This window comes from Lepidothrix coronata, unplaced genomic scaffold, assembly GCF_001604755.1.
Source record: "Lepidothrix coronata isolate B3197 unplaced genomic scaffold, Lepidothrix_coronata-1.0 Scaffold5, whole genome shotgun sequence".
NCBI lineage: Eukaryota > Metazoa > Chordata > Aves > Passeriformes > Pipridae > Lepidothrix > Lepidothrix coronata.
In genome coordinates, this window is record NW_016690185.1 from 10,935,372 (window position 1) to 10,954,754 (window position 19,383).

Consider the following 19,383-nt stretch of genomic DNA (forward strand, 5'->3'; position numbering starts at 1 on the left):
GCTAGCCAGCACATGGTGAACATTTCTTATGGTCTGATCCCACAAGCTAATGTGTAACCCATATTCAAATTTTCATAGGATTTTCTTTTATGAAAAAGGATGTCCAGTATTATAAGGTAGCAGTTCCATACATGGGGGAATTTAGCAAGCAAGACACACTTGTCACTGAAACAACTGCAAAGATATGGGCAAATGTAAGAGAAGTGATACCTTCCCAGCTTTCTGAGTTTTCACCTGCTTCCTCACTGCCCTCCACACACATATTTAAAGAGCTGATTTGTTTCCCATAGCGAAAAAAAAAAGAGCAGAAGAAAAGGGAGTAACACTTCTTAGGTTGTTCGCTTTTCTTGCGAGTTGCTCTAAAATGTATCTGGTGCACTCTGGTGGCTGCTTCGGTAATTCCTAATTCGATGACTTTGCAAAAGGTGAAACAGTAACTACCAGTGCTGGTTTTGAGATTAACTATATGAAAACTAATGAGTACATGAATTTAATCTAATTTATCCAGTTTGGTTTTTCTTGAATGCATTCTCTGGAGAAATTCAGATCTTGTCCATTGCAGCCCATCTGCTTACCTTATGTAAATCACAGCACAGGAGTTGAGTGGTGGAAGTTCTCATCTCATTTGCTTTATGATTTACTCATGGTCAAACAGCTGCTGAATTTTACCCAGAGAGGTATATCTGTTTCTGTAGTGGTAATTTATCCACATTTATTTGTAGTGTGACCTTGCATAAACCCTCACATCAATTCTTGCTTCCCTTTCCCCATCCATACTAAGAGGGTTAACAACATCTAGCTATTTATAAGGATTATTCACCATACGTTCAATTACATTGAAAGGTACCAAAAAATGCAGCACGTAATTTTCTGCTACATCACTATGTTTACTTTTATTTGGTGTGTGATTTAATAGGGATAAAATGGCACGGATTTCTGTATCCATTAGCCCACAGAACAGATGATAAATCTAGTACACTTTGCACTACCTCCACATGAGGTATAGAACTTTTGCGGAAAACTTAATACCACAACTGATGTTTTATGCCACTTTTGGAAATGGAAAAGTCAGTACGAATGTTGGGAACTACAGGATTTTCACTGATAACTCTGAATGCCACCTTTCTCTTAAGCTAGTTTTGATACAATTTTGATTTTATAAACCGTAACTTCACATATGCCACCAATTATGAAAATACAGTTGTATTTTCACAATGTAATGACCTTGGTCCTGCTTAATTCTCCCAAAGTGTTACCTAGATGTGGTACACACTGAATGCATTCACTGCAGAGGCAGACATAACACTGCTAGCATATGAAAATGAAGAGAAAATGAAAAATGTGGAGCATGGTATCTCATATTCCTGTTCAATCCTGTTTTACATTTATACAAGGCAGCTGTATAACTCTTCAAAAAGAATTTTTCTGGGTTAAACACACTACATGCTTTTGGTTTTCTTTCAGAGGGAGATCTTCCATCCTCCTGACTCTGTGCATCTGTTCCAATTTGAACTGATCTTTCCTGAGCATGAGGACTCTGAACTCTGTAGAGCAACTAGGACCTTGTATGACAGCACAGATACTTTCCTGACTATATTACACAGTACTGTGGAAAACACTAGCTTTTCTCATGGCTGCTTCTCACACCGGTGCTTCTAGTCCCTTCTGTGACTGATCTGAATATAATGCATTGTCTGATCTGGTTGGAGCAGAACCGCTGAATGGTTTGTACACCAAAGCACACAGAGGAAGCCGCTTCTGAAATGTCTTCTGAGATACTATGCTTCTGAGTGGTAGGGAGCATTCACTTTGTTGTTGTGAGGCTACTTTCATGAAGGCCAGAAACCCTGGGTTTGTCTCTTCTCTCTTGGACGAGAACAACAACATCCAACAACACCAAACCCACTGAAGAGGCAGGAGTGGAGAAGACTCCTGTAGCTCACAACTCCACAGCTCTACCTCTCTTCTCCTTTAGGTCAGGAAGTAGACCCCTGTATTCAGTATTTGGGGTGTAACAATGGATGAACTGAGCAGCTGAACTTTCATCAAGCAGGACAGAGAGGGTGCTAGCAAGTGCAGAGAATACACTTGAAAAGAAATGTATGATTTGCTGCTTTAAAAGACAGGCTGTATCTATCCCTCAGGTTTACAGTCCATGTCAGTTACCACCACCCCCCACTTTAGATCAGGTTTGAGTAGGAGCTGGGAGAGTGATTTCAGTCTACATCTGGCTGGGAGGTTGAAATCATGCTTCCTCCCACACATGTTAACTAAGTCAGTCTGCACATTGATTTTTCCTCTACCCTTCTAATTTTGCTGTTGCCTGCAGATTTGATCACAGCTGAATTTGTAGCACAAAAACATTTGGTGAAGTAAAATAGAGCAGCAACAAAGGAGAAGAGTTTAGTCAGTCAGAAAAGCTCACGACAATTGTGACACAATCCTAAGCTGAGCAAGCCAGAGCTATCCAGAAATGTCACTATGCGCTGAGAAGAAATGCTTCAGAACAAAGAAAGGAACAACTGAGTCATGGGCTGTGAGAAAGAAAACCACTTCTCTATAAGGGTTGAAGATCACCCAGTAAAACTTCAAGTTAACACAAAGCAAAATATTCTTAGTTCTTCCTTACTGAGAAAAATATTCATTTTGCATCATCTTCTTTCATCCCAAACAAATCGTAGAAAAATGTTTCCTTCTCTCATATTTTACACAATTCAATCAAATTCAGCCATCCTTAATACAGAATATTTCAAGCTGTCAGTGTTATTTTTGCTATTTTGAGTTGAAACAATCTTTTGAATTCAACATGAATTTTAAAAATGGTTCACATCAACTCATAACTGCATTTTCCAGAAATTTAACTAAAATCCAAAAGAAGGGAACCATACTTTGACTACACATGTAATCCTAACTACGGTTTGAGATATACCATATTAATGGGACAATAACTCTTTAACATGTTTGCAAGTGTCAGAGACAAATGAGAAAGAAGGAACACAAGTTCTCACATTCTCGCTTGCCTCACCTATTTCATTAACTTACCAGGCTTGTTTCTGTTACACTTGCATTCTGTAAAAAAACATCAACAGACACAACCAATTTTTTTTTTACATCTTTTCTATAAGATAGCTTTGACAATGACATTTAGCACATGCAATTTTGAAAAAATTGAATGTAAGTATATGATGTTTGGAAGCTACTTTTCAATAGCATTATTGTAATAAGGATTGGCCAAATTTTGAACCAAGCAATTTATAAATATAAACTGTAAGAAAAAAAATATATTGTTCCTGATTGTACTTCTGATGTTTTTATTTACTCTTCAGAGGTATTCAAAAGTAACTGTTATGAATAACAACTACAAGGAGAATTAACATGAATACTTGTGCTAAAATTTGTACAATAAATAAATATTTGAGGTTTTGTTTCTTTGTGATTGAAAGCCGGTGAAAAAGCTGAAAAAAATATCAGTCATACAGCAAGAATAATAACACCTCACAGTACTATTATAGCTGTTCTATAATACCCTGTACCAAGAAATAACTATAAAGTTCATAAGTATTTATAGGCTGATGCATAGCCACACACACAAGTCACAAAGAATTTTAAAGAAAGCAACAAATTTGTAGCCTGTAAGGCCTCAGTCCTCTAGGGTTACATTTGTGACATTCACAAATGACTAAATTTAATAAATTGTGTGTTGCAGCTAATTTGCTTATCTTTTATTGCAAAGCAATTGTGATAGACAGGTTTGTAGAGCAAGGTTCAGACAGAGCTGCAGAAATACAAGGCAAGAATATACTACCACTGCTGTGTATTTTGGAAGCAATTGCTAGTGTTAGAGAAGGCTAAACTTTAACATTTGGCCACATCAGGATAGCATCTGTGTAGTTTCTGCAGGAAAAACATAACATTTGCAGTTCACCTGGAAGATATTCACCCCCCAAAAATTGTATTTATGTTATAGTGGGTAGATTTATTTTGATTTACTATAGTATCTTACTATTTAATAACTCACATTATGTACAATACTGTTCACCATATGTCAAGAAATTAAAAAAAAGAGAGAGAGAAGTCGAAGTATCTTTTAAACAAGCACACATATGTGGAAAAGCAGTGCAAATGTACGTAAATGTAGACATATACATAACATAAATACTACAAGGGCATCTACAATCAAGTCTCCTGAAATTTCAATCTATCAAATACAATCATAGGTTCACTGGGAGGCATTAATAGAGTCTCAAACAAAATCAGAACAGTAGTGCACAACACAAAACCATCTGTGGAAGTGGGGTGGTTTGCAAAGGAGGATGCACACATGTACACTCAGACAAAGATGAGTATCCGGGGAATGGTTCCAAGCCATATGGCTGCCACAGGGAAGTTGGGGTCAGAGTGAGCAGTCACAACGTGCAGCTGCATTGGTGTTTGGTCTTTGATGAGGAGCCATCTGCAGCCCTTGGCTGCCCTTGGTTACATCTTGGCACTTGAAAATAAATAGAAACAGTGGTACTAACTTGCATCAGTGGAAGCATGCATCCTTCTCAGGGACAGAAAGCTATTCCCAGGATCAGGGAACACTATCCCTTATACATTTTCATAGTATCACAGAATCATGGAATATGCTGAATTGGAAGGGACACATCAGGATCATCGAGTCCAACTCCTGGCCTTGTGCAGGACATCCCAAGAATCACACCATGTGCCTGAGAGCATTATCCAAGCACTTCTTGGACTCAGACAGTCTTGGTGCTGAGACCACTTCCCTGGGGAGACTGTTCGAGTGTTCAACCACCCTCTGGATGAAAAACCTAAACGTCCCCTGACTCAGCTCCTGACTCAGCTTCATGCCGTTTCCTTGGGTCCTATCACTAGTCACGAGAGTAAAAGGATCTGTACCTGCCCCTACACTTCCCCTTGTGAGGATACTGAAGACTTCAATGAGGTCTCCCCTCAGTCTCCTCTTCTCCAGGCTGAACAGACCAAGTGCCCTCAGCCACTCCTCATACGGCTTCCTCTCAAGGCCCTTCACCATCTTCATTGCCTTCCTTTGGACATTCTCTAACAGCTTACTGTCTTTTTTATATTGTGGTACCAAAAACTGCACACATTACTCAAGGTGAGGCCACACCAGTGAAGAGCAGAGTGGGACAATCACCTCCTATGAGAGGCATATTTTCACTGAATAATAAACACACATTGACAGAAGGCACTATAATCTGGTCACTAATATTTCCATCTCAGAGTTTAGCTGAGTCCATCCATCTCTTATCTCAGGACAATTTAAAATATCGTAGAACCACCAGCATCTCCTTTGTATCCTTTCTTGACCATAAAAAAGTGCTGCATTATCTTCTATACTGTGAACTCTTGTGTAGGAGAGACAGACAGAAGAGGCAAAGAGCTGAGGATTGCATTTTGCTTTAACAAAGGGTAACATTTTTGAAGGGGCACATCGTTTCCAGGCAGCCTATCCTCTCTTTGTCAGTAATTAAGCATTTTAACAATCCTGGTATAGTAAATCAGCTGCATAAACCTTTGGTTTCACCACTTTTTCCAGGCACATTTTCTACCATCTTTAAAACTGAGATACAAGGAATAAGCAGTTTCAGTAATTCAAGTTTTTCACAAATTCTCATTGAGAAGAGACTCATCCCGTATGACAGCAGGCATGACAGTGAAAATTGTTGGAAAACATTACAAAGAAGATAACTCTGATACCATAAGCTCTGATGCTCTTGAGGGAATTTAGCACCTAATTATTTTAACTTTGTTTTGGAACTTCTTTAAGAAGTACATGAGGGGATAATCACCTGTAGGAGCTTTCATCACCTGCTGGCTGATGTACAAAAGCTTCAGTTACACACAAGTACCTCCACTCCTGAAGACTTTACAATTTTCCCCAAACTATAACACTGTTATTATAAATATCATAAAATCACATTTCTATTAGCTTAGGTGGTTAGGGACAATCAAGCAGTAGTCACATGAAAATTACATTATTTGTGTTTTGCTTCTTTCTGTGCTATGACATATAATCTGGATTTAAGAGCTCAAACTGCAAGGTGAAGGACAAATCACAAACATGGCAAAAACAGCACACAGGCCACAAACAAACATGGTTCAACTATTATACAAATGTTATTTCTGCCTCATTGCCTGCAGATACAGATATATAATGATCAGCACTCCAAATTTTCTAATTGCTTAATTGGCATTACCACAGATTGTATGAGTTACTATTTTTATGGCAACAGAGATTATAGATATTGATAAACAGATAAAAGGCAAATTGATAAATTATATGGAGAATGCCTACATTGTAGGACAAGAAATTATCAGATTTCCATAGCTGAGATCATCAGTGCTTGTGAAGAAGGTAGCCTTACTTCATCAAAGGGTGAAAAAAACTTGGGAAATGGGGTTATAAATGACAGGACAGTAGAATACTGCAGCTTTTCGACTGCCAGAGAACATGAAGCAAAATGGTGACGCCACGAGAGTCAGACATTAGGCCTCTCCTGATTTTCCAGGACTAATATTTCAGCCACTAGATCCTGTCGTGTAAGCTCAGCATTTGGCTCTTTCATGCTCGTCTCTGAGGGGATACAGGAGAGACAGGAACCAGGTCGGCTCCTACCAAGACTTCAGTCCCTTGGCTTTGCTGCTGGCCTGTTGCTGCTGGAGCTGGATGGTGCACCAGCCTGTTATCGGGTTTGTAAATTCTCTTCTGAGGAATAAATAAATAAATTCACGAGTGAATTGTCTGCTCTCTGGGGTTTGGATTCATAAAAGATTTGCAATATTTAAATATTTAATTTTTTTTTTCCCTGTGGCTTGTTTTTTTTTGGTCTTATTTTTTTCATTGGGTATAGGACAACCAATATTTCCTTATTCTGCTTTCTTTCTGCATTTTTTGCTTAGATCACCATTTATTTCAACATCATTCTTAACACTATATAGGTCTTTTGAGAAATAGCACTAAGGTAAAAGATTAGACTACCCTTTCCTTTGGGTAAAAAAAAGACTGACGGGAGGAAGGAACAGCAATGTGAAATTTCACAAGGATTCATGTTACTCCCCCCAAGGCTCCCACCAAAATGATGGGATTACCATGTGTCAGCTCCCTCTCCCTTTCATATTCAGAATAGCACTTACAGTTCAGGCTTGGCACTTGTCAACAGTACCCAAGTTTTGAGCACTTCCCAAAAGAATTAGAGGAATTACGGAATGGGGGCTTTCTCACGGTGGCCTTCTACACTTTAATTTTGCCAGTTGACTCTTGCAGCATGGGTAAAGAAAAAACACCTTAGTGTAGATAAATTTTGTCAATATAGAAGTACTTGTAGCATTTAACACCTGTTCAGGTATTTAGGTGGCTGTATCAGTATGAATTATTGCAGCCAGAGTAGGGTTTTTTCTAGTAGAGCTACCATTTCTAAAAACCCCTTTTCTCACTGAAATAGGCAGGTTTTCAAGAGTGCAAAAGCCCAAAAAGCACTTGCAAATACTGGGAAAATTAATCTTCAGTCATTGAACCTCCAGATATCTATTAGTTTTAGTTTTACCAAAGCAACAGCACAAACACCACATGTCTCTGCACTGGTTTTGGGCATCCTGGCCATGAATAAACGGTTAAGGGGGGAAAGCTGCATGCCCACCAAAATCATTCTTTTTTTCTTTTCTTAGCCTGTTAGTGTCTTCCCTTCAGTTGCTTTGGAGCATCACTAAGAATTAAGACAAAACTGCTATAAAAGATTATTGTTATTCTAAGAGCAGATGCTCATAGGAGCAGTTTTTAAACTGAAGATTTTGCTTTTTCCTAGCACCAGTGTCAGAGTTATGTATTTGTGGAAGCATCGGTTTACTATCTATCCAAAATGCATTTCATTACAGTAATCACAGGAAGATATTTTCACAAAGAATCAGCACAATGTATAATGTGTGCTGTAATGTTATGGAGAAATATATATTACAATATATAACCATAATAGTCTTAAATGTCTTAAGTGCTGCCTGAAGTACTACTACATGGGCAAAACTGCAATGTTTTTCCCCTTGAAGCAGGTACATCATTTTTTAGCTGCCAACAAGCTGTGAAAGAGTAATAACTGTAGGATGTTGCCATGTTTCAAGTACACTGCTTTAATCAGTAGAATTCCCTAGTTTTACCTATTCAGTTTAGAATATTGTAACTATTTTAGTCAACCTAATTTCTCATTCTTTTGACTGCACATAAGTACTTAAATGAAAAGCATAGCTAGTATTTTAAAATAAAGCTTCATCACAGTTGCTTTCCAAGGACCCAGTATGTGTACTGTATTTTGTATTACTCATATTTAGGGACTGAAAGTACAGAAGTGTTGTAATAGATGATAATGTTTCATTCTTAAATTATTGGCATACTGCAAAGTACAGAAGAATACTGGGAATACACTTACAAATCTACCAATAGCATTTACTATATTATTCTTGGTGTATGTCAGAAAGACTTTTAAGCCATAAAAGTACATGGCAAACTCTTTTGGCATAACACATTCTTACTGAAGTAAACAATGAGCATTAATATCGAATAAGTATTTGCCTAAATTGTACAGTCAGATCAGGTTTCCTGTTAAGAGGCTGATTGTCCCAAACATCCAATCAAAATACAATGAAAGCTGTGTTTATGTTTAAAAACTATTCAGATTTAAACTATATTAAATACCTTTTCTAATTCATGGCTCAGTTGAATATGCCTTGCTCATATAAGTAATCCTAGTGATTTGACTGCCAGCTACGAAAATTATAGGATCGATTAAAAAAACCTCAAAAACGAAAAAGCCACCACAAAAAAACCAAAGACAGCAGGGAAGGTGGTTTACAGATGAAGGCAGGGACCTAAATTACCAAGACACAAACATCAAAGTGGAAAAAAAAGAGTAATTTCAATGGATTGTTCACTGTCTCTTCCAATACCAGCACTAGGGGGAATTAAGTATAACTACAATGAAAAAACTGAATCAGAACAAAATGCACGGTGTGGCATTTCACATCAAGTGTCATTACACAGCGCTATTGCTTGCCACAGGATGCTGGTGAAGCTAAAAGCTTACACAAGCTCTCGGCAAGACCGAACATGTTCGTAGAAAAGATAGCCATGGACTATTACTAAACACATAGAAAGAACATCTGGCTCAGGAATTGCCTGGTTACATCTGGTTGCAAGCTGGTGAAAGCATTGGGAATATCATCCCTTCTGTAAAACCCTTGTATGGTAGGATACCAGGGAGATGAACTTTTCATCCAAACCAATAGAGCTACTAGTCTGTTTAAATAGACCATAATTTAAATAATTCTGGTTTCCTGTAACAATGGAAGCAGTGTAAATCCATATGAATGACAAAAAATAGAAATAATGATTCAGTATATAGGACACTAGGAAAAATATTTTTATATTCTATAATTATATCATGCGGCACTATTTTAAAAATTAACTTTTTTAAAAAGTAACACATCCTGTTTACATTATGATTGAATTTCTTGAACTTACTTTCTGAGGATACAATTTTCTGATTAGATTTAAAAACATCATCTTTTATGGAAATCTGGATCACATTTAGCATGCAGTCACAAATAATTCTCAGGAACTCAGTCCTAAAAATCAATCTTGTGATGTACAGGTTGCCCGGCTCCTGCTTTGCAGAAATGAAGCACTTCTTCAATTCTAACCCCTGTAGCTGAAACATTTTAAACACGGAGTAACACTGACAGTGTACTTATCTGCAGAACACAGGCCCCTTTCTAAATTGCAAGCCGAGTTTTTAGCTCATAGTGGATGTTTGGTGTTATCTTAATTCAGTGAATTATGTATTTGTAAAATAAACATGCATTTAAATTTTAATGGTGCATTTTAGTCAGTGAAACTGTTGTATTTATGCCCTGATCGGAAACGTAAATATCAAAAATGTCGATGGACAAACAGAAAGACATCCTCTGCATCACTCCAACTTTTTGAGTGACATCTGGAGTTAAAGAATTAAAACTGTGAAATACATTTTGCAATAGCAAAAGGTAAAAATAATAAGAATACTTCTGGATTGGAATATTCTCTAAGAAAAGATCTGTTCTCACCGTAAAATGTCAGTATATATTATCAGCTCCTACGTCCTTCAAAAAAATCACATGCCTTCAAAAAATTACATTCACAGACTATCTTGCTGATTGTTTGGTTTTGGTGTTACATCTGAGTCAGCAGGGCTGAAACCTAAGAATGAATTTTAAGCTGTATTTACTTCAGACTAAACCAAGGTAGATGGTGTAAATAAAAGAAATCCCCTTGAGAATACTCACAAGAACTCATCTGTTTTAAGATGGTATTAAATACAGTTTACACAAAGGATCTTTAATATAAGCACTCTGTATTTTGTTTCCTTCCGTTTCACTCCTAAACACTTTATCACTATTCATACATTCTGCAGTGTCATGAAAATACCTGCAATGTTTTATTTCATCTATTAGGGCTTGCAGTTTTTTATTTTGCCCAAATATTCGTATTTGCATGCAAAGTCTCATTACTGGAAGCAGCTAATACAAAGGAGAACTGCAAAATCAAATGATTTGCTACGTTAACAATCTCAGCATGAATCTTGCTAATACAAGAGTATGTTCAAAGATCCTTTGAACTACAAAGTAGTATTGCATAAATTCCAGAGCATGATTCTAGAAGTGAATAAGAAGCTCAGTCTCTGTGCAGCCAGTTCATGGTGTGTTCCAGCCTGTGGAACCATCAACCTCAAACATGAAGGAATTTTGTTTTTCGTAGTGCTTATCTACTAGGAAGAGTAGACAGCAGAGTAGGACCATTTTAACTTTCTGTCCTGCTATTAGGAATATTTTGTGTTTTGCAAAATAGACAGAAGGTTTGTTTTCACTTTCCTCAACAGCTATTGGGCTAGTGTAGATGGATTTTGGGAGACCTTGGCCATAAGCTCATTTTACACAGAAGCTGGGAGTTCTGCTGCTGGAAGTTCAGAGCTGACTATTTCTGCTGTCAATAATCATGATTTTTTATAATAATGGATCAGAGCGCAACAGTTCCCAAGCTGACACTCACATATTCCTTTCCCCCTTTCCTATGTATTAGAGAGATTTGTAACCTTAGGATGATCTACAGCACACATACACAGTGCTGGACAACGGTGGGTGCAAACCCGGTGCTGTCTGTAGCCTTCACTGTTTTTGTAAATACTGACATCTGCATTTTCTATTCAAAGGACTTCACTTGAAATTATAATGAAGTTCATAATCTTGAAAGGTACAGAATTATTTGCCTGATTTTCAATATGAGTCGTTTTTAACTCCCCTTTATCCATGTCTGCATTTCACTGTGCCCCCAAACTAAAGTCAGAAAACATACATAAAGAGGGATAGGATCATCAGGCTAAGTTCTCCTACTTCACGACCAACAGTGGTCACTCTTCTGTGCATCACCAACTCAAAAGGAGACTTTTGTTAAAAAAATACAAATGTTCAGTCATCTGTTTCAAGGAATACTTTGTCATTTAGCAAGCTTTTACTTTATCTCCAATACCAAATGTATTCAATATATGTGCACATACCAGTAGCTGTCAGTCAAAGCAGCACCTATAATGAGACTATGATCCAACAGTGTTCAAATCACTTTCTCATGGATGAGTTTTGGAACTCCAAGATTCACCTAAGTATCTCAATAATTTGAAGTTCAGGGAATAGTTAAGGCAAACATATTTTTGTGTCCTGAAAGTAGCAGCTGTCAGGAAATACAGAAATATCAACCTGATATCCAGTTCGAAGGCAGGACCCTCCAGCTCCAGTGGCTTCAAAAGATTCTGTAAACTCTGTGCTTGGCCTTCTGCCAAGAGTGGTGATTACAAAGTCTCATGACATGCAATGCTTACTTTTTTTTTTTTTATACGCCCCAAATGCCTGTTTTTTTCCTCATGACAACTTTTGGATCCTGCTGTTCCATACAGCATGCTTCTAACTACAGAACTAAAAATAAAGTGCTGGTGCAGAACAATGTCTGATGGTTCTTTGGGTACTTACTAAAGCAGATACCAAAAATAAACAAGACTATACTATATTTAATACATGGATACATTTAAAAGCCTTTTATTATGATACAATATGCATATTTACTAAAACATAAATTGGAATGAGTGAGCTTGTAATGGTGCAAGTAACAATCTACCACCATTTTTTTCCATCAGATTAAGGAGGAAACAGCTGTTGTCAGATGGCAGCATGATGCCAATAGTCGAACAGGAAGGATTACAGCATTCAAGTCATCTTAATCCTACCGCATAAGCATTAATAGAGGGTTTTCTTTCACCGCAAATGGCTAATGTAGCTAAGCTCTGACACTGGCCTGAACTTCTCACTTACCTAAGAAAACTCTATGCTGTTGTTAGCAGCACAGTAGATGAAGTAATATTTCCTTCAGCAAAAATGTCATGAAGGATTTACAAATCTGATGTAAATACTTAAATTGACAACATCATAAAGGCCAGAACATTAAAATGGTATCTCTGCATTAGCTCTAAAGACACCTTGAAAAAAACCATAACATCCTGTACTACACTTAAATCTATTATAAACAGCTTACTATGATTTCCTATTTATCAAATTGAACTGGACATTACACTCTGCTGTGTGAGAGAGTTCAGTGGAAATTGCCGAGGGTAAAGAGCACAGGGGGAGTCAGTAAATACCAGGCAGTTCATTGCATGGAAACTGCTTTTGCTTAGGAGCAGAAGCACAGTCCTGAGAGACTAAGACACTTCAAAATGACATTTACTTAAACATCCCTGTTCTGTCCTAATTTCATGTCTGTCTTAACCCATAACACTGAAGATCTTTGTTGATCCCATTTGTAGCAAGTATGTGTACACATGCATGCATTCTTAATTCTTATTTAAATTAATCTTTAAAACATCTACTTACCTCATATCATTACTGCATTTAACAAAGACATGTTTTAATGTTCTTTTAGGATTATCATTTGTATTTTGCTGAGTTTCATTGCTATTATTAATATTAAAATAGCAGTAGCTTTTTTAAATTCCTTCAATTTTGTTTCTGTCAGCTTTTATTGACCATACTGGGTATATCACTTACCAGAAAGCCAAATGCCACAGTGGGGAACAAAAGCTTAGGACAAATTTGCTGTTGCAGGTAGTTCAAAGGATTATCATCCAGCCCAATCCTTCAACTTTATTAGAAAATGATCCCTTAACTGAATTAACTATCCAAGTAGGTTTTTATCCAAATTAAGTTTTCATCTTAAGTTTGTCTAGGGGCAGATGGTAGCCTTTAAAGATTATCAGAGATATAAACCATTCTATCTCATATATGTAATTATAAATCAATACCACATCCCTAATTTGCAAAGAATATGTGCTTTCCTCTGGCTATAGAATCTTTTGTCTCATTATGCTCGGGTCTAATAGCATTTACTGTCATAATAGCAGAATGTAGTGTTTATTTAAGATGTTAATCTGTTGCTAGTACTGGCCACCAAATGTGGGGCCATATGTTTCTCTACTGTGAAGAACAGAGAGGACCAAAATTGCTTTTACAGAATTATAAATTCCTACAGGAAAAATACATGGGTGATCAGTTCTCTTCTTTCACCTAGCCTTTGCTGTAGCGATCCCACACCAGTGATGTCCAGGAGTGAAGGTCCTGCATCTCACCTCTGTGGTAAAGACTCAATTTAATCATCTGAGATAGACCAATACTAGTTCTGAAGATCATTTCTCTCCTAGTTGTCAGATGATATCACGATTGTAATTGTCTTTCTGCATATGTACAGTCATCTGCATATCTGAGCAACCTGGACTGTAATGGACGTCTCTACCCAGAGGAGTTTGGCTCTTCTATGAGAGAGGCTCAAAGAGACTCCTTTCCTCGCAGAGGAAAGGGTAAGGTTCGTGAAGTAAAAAATAACAGACATTACTTTCTTTCTAGACAGGTAATTTCTTATTCACAGCAATCAGAAACCCTAATGAGTGCTGGAATTCTGTTATTCCTTAACAGCTGTTAAATGTGTATCACATACCAGCCTTCAGAAGAAAAAAATGATTCTCCTGGTCCAAGACAAAGAGGACATACAACATACTGCTGCAACAGCATTAATCTTGTTTACAATTCTTATTAAAAGTGGTCTAGCTCTCTTTACACTGAATATTATTTGCACTTACAATCTTTGTTCACTTTTTTGTATCCAATCAAAAGTATTACAGAAGTTTTTTTGAAGTACTAATGTACTACACTCTTATGATAACTGAGTGTCATCTCTCCTGGCTGTCATTTGAATAAGTGTAATCTTCCAGCAAGTATCCCAATTCTCAACTGAAGCAGTTCCCTTTCAGATGAGTGATCATCTGAACCATTTAACTAGTTCAAAGTCACACTTCGGCAAAGAATGAACTGAACCACTACTTCACTTTCCTGCATGATGAGACCACCTCTTATTACAAATTTTGATGGGATCTAATGAACCCACTTAGCACAACTTTTCATAGACACTTAAGGCTTTTTTCATACTAAGTCCATCGTAATAAATTGTATATTGGAGTTTCAGAATCTTATTTCAAACAATAAATATTCCAATAAATGCACTAGTCAATAGTGATTTTTTGATAATCAAGTACTATAAAACCACTCCTCCTCCTAACTTTATGTGGCAAAATATTTGACAAGAATCATAGTTCTGATTCTGTAGTTCCTCTGTCAGTTGTATTATTTAATGAAATTACTGTTTTCTGCTTGATTTAATAGTGAGTACATACTGTTGCAGTTTTTTTAAACTTTGCATTTGACTCTCATAAACACACTGTTGAATGTTGATTTCTGGAATTCGTAATTTCTGTGCCAAAAACACATGTTCTAGCAGTCTGGATTCCTTTGCAGAAGTTGATATTTTTTCACAAATTCTTCTTTTGTCACATTCATTCAGCTATGCTCCATTTTTATAATTAGTATTTTTAAAAAGTTGAATATGACTACCAGTTCTTAGCATCAAGTAAAATCTGACAATTCAATGCTAGATAAAGAACAATATTTTTATATATATACATATATACTCTTCTTTTACATGGTAAAATTAAGCTTTTATTGAAGTTTCTGCCTTTTTTTGACTCCTGCCTTTACAAGTTAAGTATCGAATGCAGCACTATACACCAAGCTGTTAATACGGTTCTTGGATTTGGTGTTTCCGTATCCATCTCCGTCACCGAGCTGCCCTGTACAGCTGCAATGCAAATCATATACAAACAATGCTGAGGATGTGTCCCAGGCTGCTTTAATGTTTCCTTGCAGGTTCTGACACTCAGATTCAATAATATATAATCCATCTCCAGAAATCTGGGCTTTGGAGAAAAATTTAAAATTGGATACTGTTATAGAATGGACTACAGGGGTTGGTTTGCAGAGGGGAAGGGATCCTCTCATTTTTGCAAGAGGAAATGTTAATTCCAGAGAAAGGGAATGAAGGTAAAGATACGTGTAAGCAAGGGGAAGTAGGTCTGGTTCTCATTACTTGGTTTAAATCCCCAGGCCATTTAGTTTTGCCTCAGGAAATATGATAAAGTCCATGATGTCAGTGCATGCCCTTGTCCCTAGTAAGAGGAGATCCACCACTCCACCACCTACAAACATTCCAACTTTGAAAACAGTATTAAACAAACAGAATTAAACAAAATAAGAAAAAATATCTTTGCCCAGGTTTGACTGGCCATAAGGAAGAAACAAACAGAATTTTTAACTCCATAAATAATATTTGTCTTGTCTTTAAGTTTATTTTTGGGAGGACACGAAATATAAGGATTTCTGCTCTTAAAACTGCTAAATTTATTGAATGCCTATGACTACTTCATTTCTGCTGGACATCTTTGTGCTCAGCTTGCCTCCAAATGTCATGCTTGACACTTATTTTTTTCCTGTATTCTGCTTTTCAGTCTGGGTGGATATTTTTAATGTCACTGTCATTGACATGTATTTCTTTTCTCTCACTATTTGTTACTATGCTCCATGGGAACAATATTTTTTACAACTGCAACTATATACTGTTTTTTTTCACGAAGTCACTGAGTTCTTGCCATAACATCGCTTGATTTACATATCAGTAATTCTGAAAAATGTCTTGATTTCTAATTATTCCATCTGACAACCATTCAAATTCCTACAGCTCAGCAGGACACACAGCGGCTAAGAGCTGTTCTGGGTTGCTGGCTTCTAGTAAGCACATTCTAAAATGTGCCTGCCTGTTTTTTTTTCTTGAGTTGATTTTCTGTTGCTTTTCAGTGTACTTCAAGCTCCTGATTTAAATCTCTGACCTCTGAAATCTTACTTTATACAGCACTGTTTGTTATTTTGTTCTTTGTGGTGCAAAAAGAAAAATTATTAAAGTGATACAGCCCTTCTCTCTGAGCTGATGGATTGTGATGCCACACTGTTTGGGTTTTTTTAGCAAGAGATGATGAAGGAAGTTTTGAAAACACAAAGAAGGAACGAGGCTGATAAAAATTTATATATATTAAATGATAGAAATCAAGTATCCATTGATTCTATTGATCAGTGTTGCGGGGGGGGGGGAAGAGAATATCAGGGTTTTCAGTTACTTACTGCAGTCACTTTTGCTGAGAGGATATGTCAGGAAGGATTGAAGGAAGTAAGCATCTGAGCAGAAAGGGTGAGGGAATGAAGGTGTAAGTGGATGCCACACATACTCTTGTTGTACTCCCTACTCCCTAACAGAATGAGGAAAACGACTACACGGTTATTGAATCATCTTCCTTCCAGTGTTAGAAAAGCCACCACATGGTCTACCCAGGCAACACCTGGTTTGACAGGTAGTACCAGAAAGAGAAAACACTGTCTGAGGAATAACCACCATCCAGCCTTCTCCTCGGTGGCAAGAGTCACTCACCACCTCCAAACAGTACAAGTGTCTCTCTTCCCTTCTATCGCATCTGGCAAGCCTGGTGAAAAAAAGAAGTGGTGAGTGTCCCAGGTTATGTTTCTTGGAGCACAGTGGTGAGAAATTAAATGATAAATGATAACAAAATATTAGTGATGGCCTTCTTTAGTCAAAGATCTAGTTAAGTTCAATTGAGGGAAAACTGCTGGATCGGCACTCTTAATTCAAGACTTTTTTGTCATTTATCACAGATTGATCAGAAAGTGGTTTAAGCTGTTTCAAAGCAGTGATGAACAAATATTCTTTTTTTGAGACAAATGTGCTGATAGAGGATGGTGACTTCTTTGCAGAGCTGACATACAATCATTTAGTAATCCCTTTTAGTCAAAATGACCTGAATTGACAACTAACAGCATTTTGCTGAGTGCATGCTTTTTTCATAGCTGACACTTTAAAAAAAAAAAAGTGTTCAAGCTTACATATAAATGATTTCCAAGTGTAAGACCTTGAGTTCTCTGTCCCACAGCCTCGCCACAGGCTTCTCAGATGTTCAGTATGCTCTGAGGAAAAGGAGTTGGCAGCTCCATAAAAAGAACTAAGAACTGTGCAGCATCTTTGATTGAAAAAATAAATGGATTTATCTAAACACTATATAAGGTGTGAGCAAAAAGTCTACAAGAAAGGATGGGGGTTGGGGGGAGGGAGGGCAGGGGATTAGTCAAAAAGTATAGGGACAAAATGAGAATTGCCAAAAGTCCTGAGTCCTGACAGTTGACAGGACACTTAGCAATACAAACTGAATTATGTATACTATTCTTTGACAGTATAGAGAAAAAGAAAAGTTAATTGGCAGTGAAGTTGCTGCACAGTAAGAACGGAGTTGAGATAAAAGACAATGTTGGCATGGCCACGCCAAACCTTTCTGACTCAATATTCCGTCAGGATAATGACAGCAAAAGCCAGACAGCTATGAAAATCTGTGGATAGTACTAAATTTCATTCAAGACGGAAGCAAAGTTTTTAAGGTTTGGTAAAATTAAGGCAGGCAGAATAGATAATCTTCTGCCCCAGATATTGAAACAATTCCCCTAAGAATTCAGTGGTGAATAATTACAAAAATCTATCAGTTCAAGTGATGTCACAGTATCAGAGAATGTCAATATAACAAATATAATTTAGAAAGAGAAAAACTGAAAAACTGGCAACTTTACACCAGTTACTCTGAGCTTGATAGTGTGCAAGTCTTTTTTCAAGAAGTTCAAAGGAAAGGACATTTTGAGACACAGAGGTGAATGGAAACCTGGGATAAAATACAAGACATTATTTACCTTTACCAAAATAAATACAGCTTTTGATAATAAAATAACTTGTATTAAGGATGGGGGGGGCTGCAGCAGATATATCCTATATGGTCTTCAGTATTGCAATTGATACTGTAACACATAAGGAACATAACTATGTACACAGTTAAACAGCAGATTAGGAACAGTGCAAATTTGTAAACTGGGGAAAGGTTTATCTGAAAAGACACAGTAATATATTACACTGAAAAGCAAACTGATGAATTGGGAGAGTCTTACTATTAAAATTTCTCAAGGTTTCCTCTTACTAATGATCTTTTTATTTAACATTTTCATTCATAACTTTGGCACAGAAAGAAGCACGCGAAATTTACTCACAGAATGAAATTAGGGATATCAATTTAGAGAAAGTCCAGGATATTATACAGGAAAAAACAGATTAATAAGGGGACTGGAAAAATAAAAATTATACGCAAATGCATGCATTTAATAGACTTAATAACTAGATTTTATGCTATAAGCCAGGGGACTCATCAGTTTTAAATGAATACTAATTGGTCATAAGGCAACCATCAAACATAGTGTTGTACAGCAATAAAAAAGGTATATGCAGTTCTATGTATATCCAGCTATATCGGACTAGATAGCAGACTTTTAATATAATCACGAACATTGATCAGACATTAATTAAAATCATAGTGTCACTTCCAACCACTCAAAATCAAGAAAGGTGGTCAAACATGGACAATCACATGGGAAAGAGCAGAATCTACTCAGCATGAGAAGCCAACAAGCAACAATAAAACTGCTGTTTGTGAGTCCTCACAAACACAGCTATCATGGGTGGGACAATCAATTTCACTTAACGGACAATGTCAATGGAAAAGAAATACGTAGAAACTTTCCACTGGTAACTGTAGGTAGAAAATTAGAAATCCATTTCTAAATATCAAAAGGAACAAGGTTCTAGCGCACCCATTAAGAAGGACAAAAAGCCTAACCTTTAGAAAAAGCTCAGTATGTTCATGACATGGATAAAAGATGGTAACCTTTTTATAAGCTTTCTATCTCTCTCAGAGAGATAGAAAGTTCTTTTCAACCTGGCATCCTTCTGTGCTGTATTCCTACACTAAGGCA

General features: G+C 37.0%; 1 protein-coding gene across 1 annotated transcript in view; it reads right to left on the bottom strand.

Annotated features, from left to right (window-relative positions):
- Window positions 1-19,383, bottom strand: part of ARHGAP18 (Rho GTPase activating protein 18) — a 95,526-nt gene that overhangs the window by 71,435 nt on the left and 4,708 nt on the right. The gene's annotated exons all lie outside the window — the stretch shown is intronic.